The sequence below is a fragment of the Zea mays genome, chromosome 5, assembly GCF_902167145.1.
Source record: "Zea mays cultivar B73 chromosome 5, Zm-B73-REFERENCE-NAM-5.0, whole genome shotgun sequence".
In the NCBI taxonomy this organism is placed as follows: Eukaryota; Viridiplantae; Streptophyta; class Magnoliopsida; order Poales; family Poaceae; genus Zea; species Zea mays.
Genome location: NC_050100.1, coordinates 163749709 through 163762967, shown reverse-complemented (window position 1 = coordinate 163762967; position 13259 = coordinate 163749709). Strand labels below are relative to the sequence as shown.

General features: G+C 42.0%; 1 long non-coding RNA gene and 1 other non-coding gene across 2 annotated transcripts; both read right to left on the bottom strand.

The window, feature by feature from the left end:
* Positions 1-2173: 2173 nt before the first annotated feature.
* On the bottom strand, positions 2174-4185 carry LOC118472066 (uncharacterized). The gene is made up of 2 exons (XR_004849595.1): positions 3988-4185; positions 2174-3887 (listed from the first exon to the last, which is right to left on the bottom strand). It is a non-coding gene; the product is annotated as an uncharacterized lncRNA (long non-coding RNA).
* On the bottom strand, positions 3893-4018 carry MIR529 (microRNA MIR529). Its single transcript, NR_121176.1, has one exon. It is a non-coding gene; the product is annotated as a microRNA MIR529 (primary transcript).
* Positions 4186-13259: the final 9074 nt, after the last annotated feature.

The window sequence follows — 13259 nt, the reverse complement described above, 5'->3', positions numbered from 1 at the left end:
AGACTTTCCATTTGGCCACTGTAATGTTTAGTTAAGTCTCTAGTCATTGTTTGCATAGGGGACTTAATAAATCTAGGATTATGCAAATGAGTGATATACTCTTGAAAAGCATCAGACTCACCAAAGCATAGAGGCAGATCCTCCCAGCTATCAAGTGACATAGCTCAATTCGTACAATTGAAGCAGAATAATCCCATTGTTGCATAGAACCATTGGGTTTGTACTTAAGTATTGACTGAACAATGCCCGCTTGATCAAGTTCGATCTTAGAATTACAATATTCTTGGTGCTAGAGCAAGTGTTCGTTACTAGAGCAAGATCTAGTAGACAAGCTTGCAGTGTTTGTAGATAGAAGAGATCTTTACCTAGAATTTTCATCTGTCTTGTCATCAGTAGCCGACGAAAGTTAGTTAATTTCCATCGGTCATACCTGAGGCCGACGAAAATTAGCTAACTTCCATCAGCTACTTTTCTATTGGAAAAAGAAATACAAAAAAATTCCTCGCTTGTACATGCACTTTCATTGGTAGTACTTCGTAAGCTATTTTTGTAGCAAGATTGTAAGTTCTATTGATAGAAGGTACTCTCTATGTTCTAAATTACAAGATATATTGGCTTTTTAGACAGTCAAAATGTCTTGTAATTTTAGAATAAGGAAGTACTTGGTAACAAATTTGTTTTTTATGAAATATATTACATATATAAATGTTTGCATATCCTTCGTTATGGTCCTACTTGTTGACAAAAAAACTATCCAGAGTACACAATAGACTCCATCATCATGTTGTTAGTTATAGTCAAGATAGTCAAAAGGCATATTTGGATCATCTTATTCGAAGTTCGGATATGAAATCCATTTTTCGAGAGGCTTCAAAGTCTAGATATAAAATCCGTTTTTGAGAGGATGGTCCATCACAAACTAGTCTAGCCGGCCGGTTCACATGCCAATTTACCAAATTTCTCAAATGTTTGCATATCTATTCTATTTTTATAATCTTGTACAATACATGCATGTTAATTTGTAGCACCTATTTTCCTATCTACCATACCATTGCGTCGAAGCGAAACTGTCGAGCGCCGTACCAAAGAATGAATCTTCATAGGATCCTAACATATGTCTAACTGCGTGAACGAAGTTTCTCTAAATTAAAGTTATTAAATTCATATTTGTGTTCTACTGTGACATAACAAAGACGTATTGTTTAGCCACAATAGCACTCAAGAGTGAAGCTTTGGACAAGATTGAATATAAGCATATTGTAGAATATTTTTATTTAAAACCCTACCAAAAGAATGATGTTATTCAAATAAAATAGATATATTTCTTTATATATTATATTACATTATATATTATTGCAAGTTCTAGATTATTATTAATTATTTTTAATAAAACAATATAGATGCTATAGATTTAGCATATCACCTCAATTTTTTTCCGGCCCGACAGCGTGTTCGCTGGTGCAGTTCACCCTCCACAGTTTTCAGTCCGCATAAGGCGCAGACGGTGGCGCATTGCGTGTTGCAACGAAACGCGCGATCCTAAGAGGGGTAGTAGTATATTTGGCTAAGGCAAAGCCTTTCCCTGGCGGCTGGGCACACACATGGCCCAACAAAAAATTAGTTTTATATCCAATTATTTATTTCAACGAAATACACCGTCATATGACCCTATCTTGCATATTAGTTTTTCCCATAATTGTATCAATATTTCCTTTATCGCCACTAAGATAAGATTGTGGGTTCAAGTCACAAGTCATGCACTTTTTTTTCTTCTATGTTTACTATAACAAATCGTGTCAACACAATATAATACCTATTTGTCACCCAATGCAACAAGCTCTTCTTTCAATAATTTTGAATCATGTTAATACAGTAATATTGTTAAATGTTTTTAATCCACATCAAAATATGAGAAATCACATGATTAATCTACCTCTTTCTAATGACATTCACTTAATTCATATTCTAAATTTTGATTTAAACTATTTTTTTATTTTTTATTAGGTTCTATCTCTGGATCTGAAGTAATTGATGAAGAAGAATAAAGATATTGCTTTACAATAACATTTTTATATGTTATTTATCTTTACCATGCGTCTTTATGTAACTTTTGAACTACGTTTTTTAGACGTGCTTTTGTCACCGGTCGGTCCAAGGCTTTAGCAAATCTTGATTCCACAACTGTCCACTGCCAATTCTTGGCAATAAATCCTTTATTGATGCAACACCACCGCCTTACAATTTCATTGCAACACATCAACCTTTTTATAATAATCCTTCCAATAATAATATGGTGAGCTCATCTCAACCACCTACTGTTCCATTGCAATAACATCAGCATACTGCACCAAAAATTAAGATTGTTTGTCGTGCATGACTTGACCATCTCAGTGCGCACGACGCCACTTATCATTTGACCTCTCCATCATGAATTTGCATCAACATGTAAGATGTAACCTATGAAATATACTATGATATTGTACATTGGTCTGACTACTATCTGTATTCCACTCAACTGTCTATATATATACTCTGTATTCCACTTCAAACGACTCAATAACCACAGTATATATAACCACAATAAATGCCTTCATTATTTACAGAAGTTTCTATTAGTATATATGGTGTCACTAATAACTTCTATTCCCTCGTTGCAGAAATGGATCATTGAGAACATATGAAGGCCGATAAAATGGAAAAAGAAAACTTATTTGAAAAAAAATCATATGTAGAAATTTCTTACTGTCATATTTCATGTTATCTCTGATGTCTTAATTCATATACGGTGCAGAGAAATCAAATTGCAAGTCACACATCTTACCACTCATGCATGGCTCAGTGTCAGTGAGGTTCACATCATCTTATATATAAAAAAGTTAACATACTATAGATATACCATGGGCGGGCTAACGTATTGGGCTTTTTGCTTGTATAAAAGAATATAAACAGGCCGAGGTCAGGTTCGCTTCTGGGCCGTGTTAGGGGATGTGTGTCAGCTATGTCACACAGTGACACAGCCATTCAGCAGCCGGAGTCGTTTGTGGGGACTCGATATTTGTGTGTCTGAAATCCAAACGCCGCTGCACTCCATACTGGTCAATCCATCTATCTATCTATAGATTAAATGTGAAACGGAGTTACGCAGCCAAGCAAAAAGCTCCGCTCTGTATATTTTGCCAAGGTGATGAGCAATTGGTATATGATAACTGACTGATATATAGTCGTCCATCATGTTCATTCAATCTCATCCCATTTTGCTTAGTTTTGATAGTGAAAGTGGATTGAGACGACTCAGCAAGCAATGGTTCACTATCAGAATCTGGCTCTTTACCGAGTGTCAAACAAGTTGTCGAGTGTTTTTTTCGGACACTTGACAAAAAAGTTCATTGCCGAGTGTCTAACAAAAAAAAACAACCGGTAAAAAAAACTCGGCAAAGGATAACTAGATAGAAGAAAACAGTGCATGATGACTAAAAACAAACGGTAACTAGAGGAGACATCTTACTTTATCTGAATGGAGAAATTAGTTTCTTTCGCGGAAAACTTGAAATTTGCAAATTTGAAGCATTTAGTTCTGCCTACATATACGGTGTGCCTACCTGTACGTGCAAATGATTAACACATACGCCATATATATATACACGAAATATGTACTAATTAATAAGCTGACAGAGAATGTAGCTATAGGATGCATGCATGTGCTATGAGGAGCTGTTTGAAAGAAACGAAAAGAAAAACGAAACTGGCCAAAAGTTAGAGTTGCACCGAGTTCTGAACTTCTGATGCGTGGCTGCTGTGTAGTACGTACGTGATCCAGATCTAACGCTTGCTTCATCACAAGAGCTCCCCAGGTGTGTGTAGTATGCAACTTTCTTTGCATCAAGAAGCTAAGAGAAGAAGAGAGAGGGTACAGCCTTCATCATCACTGGACACTAATAACAGGTAGTAACAGCAAATATAAGAGACTGTTGATATCTGAGTGTGTACATGGCAACAAGGCTGTACTCTCTCTCTTCTCCCTTTAGCCTTGATGAAATATCATAGTTTCTCCCTCTCCCTCTCTCTATCTGTTACCGACAGCACTCCATGTACATTTTCCCTCTCTATCTCTCTCTCTCTCTCTCTCCTCTTCGATCTATCAGCTCCAGTGCTAGCTCCTACTACCACTGGGGACTTGTGTCGCTCCTGGATCGCCCCCCTCCCTCCTCTTTATATAGATGCTCGACTGCACATGACCATTAGCAAAGGACAGAGACAATAATTCACCTGGGGGGTGTGCAAGTTGAACCTTCCGGCGGCAGTGGTGATAACGTAGGCCATCCCAGCCTGATGTGTTGTCACACAGCCACCCAAAATGGTTGGCTTGTCAAGGTACTATAGTTTATGCTTAAAATTTAGAGACAGATCCATGCATGTGCATCTAGAGCCACACTTTAATTTTTGACCATGCATGCCTTGGAACCCTAAAAAGTATGGAACAATGAATTACTTTCCCGTCTCTCCTCTCAGTTGAGTATAGTTGGAAAAAGGAGTCCACAGTTAAAAACCGGTCACTGATGGTATATAATAAAAAAATATACTGCTGTATATTAGACTAAGTTATTATGAGGAGACGACAGTTACAAATTATGATACACTATAGATATATTATTTGCCCCTGGATAATCATCATAATATTATTATGAGGAGACGACTGACTACTAGCTAGAGCTAGCTGGGTGTCGGCGAAGTTCAGTGCATGAGCCCGTCCCAGGGCGCCTGCTGATCGAGCGAGGGCATCAGATCAACTTGCACTGGCGTTGCATATGATGATCTGATCGGTCTCGAGCCCGCAGCAGCTGGCCGGGCCCCCGTGTACGTTCCCCACTACCCAGTAGTGTGGATATATATATGGCCTGCAAGTGGCCGCAGTTATATACTACAATATATCAACTCCGATCCACTGTATGTGTTCACTTCCTGTCTGCTGCCTCTTTCTCTCTCCCAAAAGAAATACAGATATGGGGACCAAACGTACAGTGAAATTATCTATATACCTCTGATAAAGTTGTTTCAACGTGTAACGATTACACTTTAGAAATTAAGAAGCAATGTACACTATTACATAGAAGCTCTATACATGTGGTTGTAAATATATTTGCACTAGCGGTTCTAAAAAGATTGTCAACTACAAAGTTTTATAACTTTTGAAGTTATACAACTTTTATTTTGGTATTTTTCTTATCCGAAGTCGTTTGCAAAATTTGCATTTTAAATTTTACAAATTTAGATGCAATTTTTGAGAGCCGAAATGATTTCAAATAAAAAAGTTGTCAACTACAAAGTTTCATAACTTTTAGTGATCTACAACTTTTATGTTGGTTGTTTTTTCATATGAGGTCATTTTAAAAACTCAAAAAAATTAGGGTAGAGTGATTTGTAGTGGCGATTTCTTAAGAAAACCGCATGTAGAAATCATGGATTTCTAGTGGTAGTTTTCTTAGACTGTCGTCAATAGACCGTGAAAAATAGGGGACACAGACTGTAGATGATATTGTTTGACACTGTTTGCAGAGAAAAGTTTTAAATAGGGGATAAGATAAGAGATCCGCTAGAGATAGCCTTAAAAAACCGTCACTAGAAATATCACTGACGCTTGATAACCGAAACCGCCAGTAAATTAAACCCATTACAGGCTTAGAGCTCTTCTCTACGCATGAAAAAGGCTACTAGAGTTAGTTAGACTATAGCTAGACCACTACGAGAAAACATGAAACAAGTATCGGTTGAGAACTAACTACAATACTAGATTTCCAATCGGTACTACACAATCTTGACTAAAGACATCGATCTTTAGTCCCGATTGCATGAGTTGGTACTAAAAGTGATGGTTCTTATTTAAAACTGGTATAAATTAAGCTCCCTCTTTAGTACCGGTCGTTGGCTAAAATTAAACCGCTACTAAATAAGGGTGACTTTTAGTACTAGCTCTTGACATGCACTAAAGTGAATTTTTATTTTCTACATATACAAATTTAATTAATATGTGCACATATAAACATATACAAGAAGTTCTTTTTAATGGACTAAACTAAAGAGATTTCGTCCTTTTTCTGTGCACATAAAAATGTACAGGGAGTTCTTTTTTTCTTCTTAAAGTCAAGATATTTACTAAATTCAAAACGAGTATTACGTGTTTTTCTGTATAAATAGACAAGAATATTTTTTCGTCTCGATTTCTTATTTGACCCTTATTTTTCATATCAGTTCCTTCTTTGCCTTTGTCATTCTTCGGCTCTAGTTCCTTTTTCGGGCAGCTCTTTTTTCATCTTTGGCCATGGGTCTCTGGCTAAGGATGAAGATGTTCTTATCTGACAACTAACCCTTAGTGCAGGAAATAAAAAAATATATTTAACTAAGGACTAGTTGATAGTTGAAAGTATTTTTATTTCCTACCTAAGAACTAGTTCATGATCCAAGTTCTTCTCCATTTCAAGGAGATCAATGTTAGCACAATTCCTATGAATGAAAAACATATTAAACAGAAAAAATTAGAGTTTAAAATAAATGATGTAAGCATTATGGACAACAAACAAAAAAGAAAAACATGAACAAACATCATTTTACTGGTGTATGAAAAATACAAACTTTATAGCAAAGATACATAAGAATAATGCATAAGAGTTTCTAATGTGCTCACCAGGGGGACGAGACATCACTGTTGCTTGTGATGTCTCCTCATGACTCAGACTGATCACGAATGAAAAAGGCTTGAAAAAGACTGGGTTTATAGGGAAAACTTTAGTACCGGTTCTAACTAAGAACCGTAGTAAGGATGTGCTAGATAGAAGAGTTGAAAGTTCTGACAAGAAGCGGAATATCTTTAGTGCCGATTCCATCAAAGAACTGGTACTAAACCCTTCACTCTTAGTACCGGTTCTTTTTAAACACCGTTGCTAAGTAATTTGGACATGAACCCTAAACTTCTAGCGGGAATGTAAAATAGCCTTTTAGTATCGGTTCTTTGTAAGAATCGGTATTAAAGATATCTTTGCACTTTAGTATCAGTTGGTGTGTCTTCAATCGGTACTAAAGACTTGATATTATTAGTATCGGTTTGGGACACCAACCGGTACTAATATTTTTCGCGTGGACTCAACATTTAAAAGTGCTACTGATGCTTGTATCTGTACCGATTTTTAAAACAACCGAAACAAATATTGATGGAGGAAACCTCATTCTCTAGTATAGTGGACATATATTTATTCAGAGACAAATTTTGAATTCTGTAAAGGCCCATTTATTTCGTTGGAATTGAATTCCATTTTAATAATTATAATTTAGACAAAACTAATTAAGTTTATATATTTATATATGTAATATATTTGTATATTATCCTAAATCATATGAGAGAGATAGTTATATACTATATTTATGTTATAGAGGCGCAAGTAGAAGAATGTGCTATAAGTTATACATCAGAAAAATAGCATGTAAATCTATACAATCAATTTCCATCTCTCACCTCATGAATTTGAGGTAGGCTTATATGATAACTTTAGAAAATGCTGGAATATCATATTAAAAAAATAACCTATTCTATTAGTAAGATTTCAATTTCTCGAAATAAAAGGAAACAAACAGAACCTAAGCGTGGGACAAAGAAAAAAGAGAGCGTAAGGTGCATGCACTACAGTTGTACGCACAGCACAGCACTGCACATGGTCGATTGAGCACGCAGTACTGGTGATGGACAGGAGGTCTATGGGCTAGCCTTGGCGCCACGCCCATAGAACGAATGCATGGCTATATTTCATGCACTACAGCAAGGCCCTCTTCGCCTTCGCCATGTGCAGCTGGGGCCTGCTACGTAGTACAGTGCATGGCAGCGGCGGTGCTTTTCTCGTGCTTTTGTGCGTCAATTCTCGCGCTGTGTGTCCTGCAGCTGATTGCTCTCCTGTTGCATTGTCTTGTGTACTGTGTACAAGTTAAAGTAGAAAAACAGGGTGTGCATTATTCCATGTGAATCCAAGAATGTCTTGTGTGTACGCGCGCGCGCGCGCCCCGCCTTTCAAGTTTGGCAAGATATGTCATACGTACAAAAGTAGGGGCCAAATCTAAGAGCAACAGGGTCGAAATCGGGAAAGGTAGGTAGATATATAGGCTGCCGGCTGGTTGTCACACACACTACGCTAGCTGGTGTGTGGCCACTATATATGTTTTTCGTCTGCTCTTTTTTTTTTATAATTCATATAAATAATCAGCGAACACATGCACGTGTTGCAATGGCAGCTAGCTAGGAAAAAAAACTATCAGAAAGTCTTTACTATATTAAAGCACCAGTTTCTTTCAACGGTCTTTCCGTGTTATCTATTTATAAATAATCTCTCACATCTAATTCAAATTAACCTGTTGCACGCAACCAAACTACACGTCCCAAACCACACCTTCGCATATAGATGGTCAAACGGCGGCCCAGTACGGGCCCATTAGGCCCGACACACGCGGGCCATAGCTCCGGCCTAGGAATGACATGCCGGCCTGTTGACCGTGTCGGGCTGGCCCATTAGCCCGTCGACCCATTTGGTTAAATCAGTGTAAAATGTTAAAAAGCGAGACGAAAGGTGGGGTTCAAACCCACGCCCTGATGGAAGAAGGGCGGGAGACACTGAGTGAAGCCGTCTAACCAGTAGTACATTATGCTCAGGTGTTTTTAATATTTAATATAAATTGTACATATGTATATACGATTTTTTTGTAAAATAAAAAATATAATCGTGTCGGGCCGAGGCTACGGCCCAAGCACGACACGATGCTCGTGCCGGGCTGGCCTAGGCACTATTAAATGCGTCGTGCCTCGGGCCGGCTCGCCAGACACGGTCCATTTGGTCATTCATACCTCTGCACGATAATGATGGCCCTCGACTCGATCAGTTGTCGCCACCTTGTTCGCCATCCTGCTTCTTTTCTCTCTTCTCACATGCCTCCACCTCCATGCCACCCCATTCTCGGCAGAGGGCGTGGGAGTAGGCGCCTCCTCCCCGTATTCATCCGACACCAGCCCCAACACCGACCCGCGCAGTGGCTATTGCACGTCCACGAGGACGTTTCCCAGATGCGTGCACCATCATTTTCGCCGTCGTCATTCGTCCCGTTTGTCTTCCCGACCTTCGCCCTATTCTTCCTCCCCAACCTACTGCCCCCACCCATGATTGCAGCCACGAGCCGACCGACGCTCGTCGACGCGGGTACGGGGCGAGTCAATCTTGCTCCTGGACTTTCTCCGATCCGTTCGTGCCACCGAGGAGGACACGATGGCGCCTGCCACACTTAGATTATATTGACAATGATGAGTCCAGGTCTGAGATATTGGACAACCAAGGCCCGTAGCGTGGTAGTAGTCGGCATGAGCTACGGAGTTGGTAGTGGTGTTGTCACTACCGGAATCACGTTCTTTATCGAGTGTCTAAGACACTCGGAGTGTCTAAGACACTCGACAAATGCCATTTTACACTCAGCAAAGAATACTCAGCAAAAATTTTATCGGCAAAAGGGTTCTTTGCTGAGTACTTTTTTCGGGCACTTGGCAAAGACTTTGTCGAGTGTCGAAAAGCACTCGACAAATTAAGAATTGAAAAAAATCCAAAAAACTGCAAAACATTTTTTAAATTATAGGAACAACTCTCCAACCACTACCTATTACCATAACCATCGCCCTATCATTTTTCACTATTATTTTAATTTAAATCAAATTTACATGTTTTGTGAGTGGCACTACTGGAATCAATAGCTTTACCGAGTGCCTGAAGCACTCGGCGAAACCTTAAAAACACTCGGCAAAGCCTTTGCCGAGTGTAACACTCGGCAAAGAAGGCTCGGCAAACAGTGCATCGGCAAAGCCTCCTTTGCCGAGTGCTTTTTGTCGGGCACTCGGCAAAACTCTTTGCCGAGTGCCAGAGAGCACTCGGCAAAGAAAAGTGGCCGTTACGGCGCCGGGTGACGGAGACGGTAGCTTTGCCGAGTGTCTCTTGTGACACTCGGCAAAGAAGTCTGCTTTGCCGAGTGCCTTCCAGGCAGCACTCGGTAAAGAATACTTCTTTGCCGAGTGTCACAAGAGACACTCGGCAAAGAAACCGCCAGGGAGGGTCCCCATCAGGTTCTTTGCCGAGTGTCTTAAGTAACACTCGGCAAAGAACCTAAGCCGGTGTCCAGGTCTGTGCTCTTTGCCGAGTGTTATGACCCAGACACTCGGCAAAGAGCCTCTTTGCCGAGTGTAACACTCGGCAAAATGACCAGTATATACCTTTTTTATTTGTTTTTTGTATTCCATCCACACAAACAGAAGATATCACATATATATCATATATATACATCACAGATATCATCACAGACATAAATAGCCAACACAAACATAAATATCCATCACAAACATAAGTGTTCAACACACGTATTAAACACAAACATAAGTCTCAAACATCGCAAGCTCTCACATAAGTATCAAACACAGACATAAGTATTATACATAAGTTTTGAAGTCTAAAACAATGAAAACACAACACTCATGGAGGTGGGCGGTTTGACCGGGGCTGCGTTGGGCTGAACCCTTCCAGAGGGTTGTTGGATGCCGCCCCAGATTGGCCCTGCACAGAGAAGAGATTGCATGTGTTATACCAGATGCATTACAAACATGTAACTACAATTTTGATACTCACAGGAGTGTGGAAGAGAGTAGGGTCAACTGGGGGGAACAATGGAGGTGGTGGAGCGATGCCGTGTGCGGCGCCAAGGCTCTGCATGTACTGGAACATATCCTCCATCCTCTGATCAGCCGCCGCCCGCTCCGCCATTATCCTCGCCTCCATCTCTTGACGTTCCCTCCTCTCTTCTTCTAGTTGGGTCTATAATATTACAAGCCAACGTTATAGTAACTCAAAGAGAAGGTATATAACTCAAGAAAGGACGAGTTACATAAGCACTAACCTCGAGTTGCTGTATGCGATGCTGTGAGCTGTCGTGCCGAGGTCGTATGGCTGGACTCGAACCCGTGCTCCTTGCTCTCACCTGAGACAGAGTGGGAGTGGAGGACGAGTCGATTGCCCCATCGGCAATCCAGTACCGCCCATGTCTCTTGCCTCCTCCGACCCTCATCAGCACATCGGGGTCGATTGGCTCGGTGCTCGGATCATAGTCTGGGCCATGGACCTCCTGCGCCATGGCGGTGTAGTCATGGAGGCGGCTGTAGACGGCGGGGTTGGTGTAGGCCTCGGGCCCGTCATCCGGGTTGTAGGTGACGTCGGACGTCGCCTTACCCTTATGGGCCATAGCATAGGCCGAGAAGGTGGAGCAAGGCCTGCCACCATGTGATGCGGACTGCAACGAAAACCAACGAGATAGTTAGAAATAATATCTAACTTAGTGCTATATATCTAAATAAAAATGGTGGCTGTGATATCCTGGCCCCTGGGATGGGATGTCCTGGCCCAAGGCTTAATAGAATTAATAGTGTAATCATACCAACAAGGTGCATCTTCTTTTTCGGAAGCCTATCTCGAAAGAACCTCCAAGTTAAGCGTGCTTGGCTTGGAGCAATTTGGGATGGGTGACCGACCGGGAAGTTTTCTCGGGTGCGCATGAGTGAGGACAAAGTGCGCACAAAAGACTCGTGTTGGTCTGTGGGGACAATATATGATCCTAGAGAGCTGCCAGGAGTAAGTACCGTCGGTCCAGGGATTGGACGGGGTGTTACAAGTGGTATCAGAGCCGACTCTCGCGGTTTCACGGGCGTGTGTGGGCTAGGGGGTTCGGGTATATGGCGCATGGCGCATGTGGGCCCGGAGTGGTCACATGGCATGGCATATGACGACACTAGACATACAGACGTGGCCAAGAGGGGAGGTTCCTGGATTGGGGTTGACCGCCGAGGACGTCGGTCTTCTAAGGGGGGTGGATTGTGATATCCTGGCCCCTGGGATGGGATGTCCTGGCCCAAGGCTTAATAGAATTAATAGTGTAATCATACCAACAAGGTGCATCTTCTTTTTCGGAAGCCTATCTCGAAAGAACCTCCAAGTTAAGCGTGCTTGGCTTGGAGCAATTTGGGATGGGTGACCGACCGGAAAGTTTTCTCGGGTGCGCATGAGTGAGGACAAAGTGCGCACAAAAGACTCGTGTTGGTCTGTGGGGACAATATATGATCCTAGAGAGCTGCCAGGAGTAAGTACCGTCGGTCCAGGGATTGGACGGGGTGTTATAGTGGCGTACCCATGCTTCGGCATATTGGCCCAGGCTCCGGCTGCCTTGGTGGTGGGAGGGGCCTTGCATCATCAAACGCCGTTCCCGGCTAGCTGTGTGCGCCTCGTCCCACTCAGCCGAACACCACCTATCCACCATCTGCTCCCAACACAGAGGATGTGCGGCACACCAATGTGGAATCACCTACAAAGTAAACACATAAAGTGCATATCAGAAGATAAAATAAAATTCATGCATGGAGTACTGGTACCAAACATGCATGACTTTACCTGCAGGTATTGCTCCCTGGTCAACGACATGGTTCGAGCTTGAGGTTTGGTCGCCTTCTCCCCAAGGACGGAGCCGTGGTAGGTGATGATGGCCTGGATGCGGGCCTCATAGTGCATGTCCACGACGAGCTTCTTACAGCTCGTGGTGGCCACCACATCCGCCCTAGCCTCGTATCCAGCATCGCATCTGAAGAAATCCTGCATACAAAAACGATGTATCCATACATTATTCCAAGAATTTGCAACGAATGTGACATATTTTACATTATACTAAGACTTACCCACAGCTCTTGCTTCACCCGCTCCGCCTTGTTATTGAATTCCCTGCCGTCCCGATCTACTGCATCGGGGGCGACGGCGTAGTGGTCGAAGGTGAAGGCTGGGCCCGTCACTCCGGCGTACTCCACAAGTCCAGGGAAGTGTTCCCTGCACAGCAGGCCGAGGATGTTATTGGGGGGGCGACGATGACCCCCAGCATAATCCAAAACCGTCCAAGACCTGTCCAAGTGATAAATAAAAAGTATTAGTTTATATTATGATTTTGAACGCATAATATGAACAAGAATGAAGAACATAAAGTTACATACCTCTCCCCTTCCGGACGAATCAGCGGTCGTCTGTCCCGAAGTATGGGACGCGGCAGGAGACTCACGGGGCCTCGCAGGTAGATGCTCCTCGAACTAGAGCCGCCTAAACCTGAGGTGTCCTGCTGCTGGTCGTCGTCGTCCTGCTGCTGGTTGTCGTCGTCCTGAGGCGCCG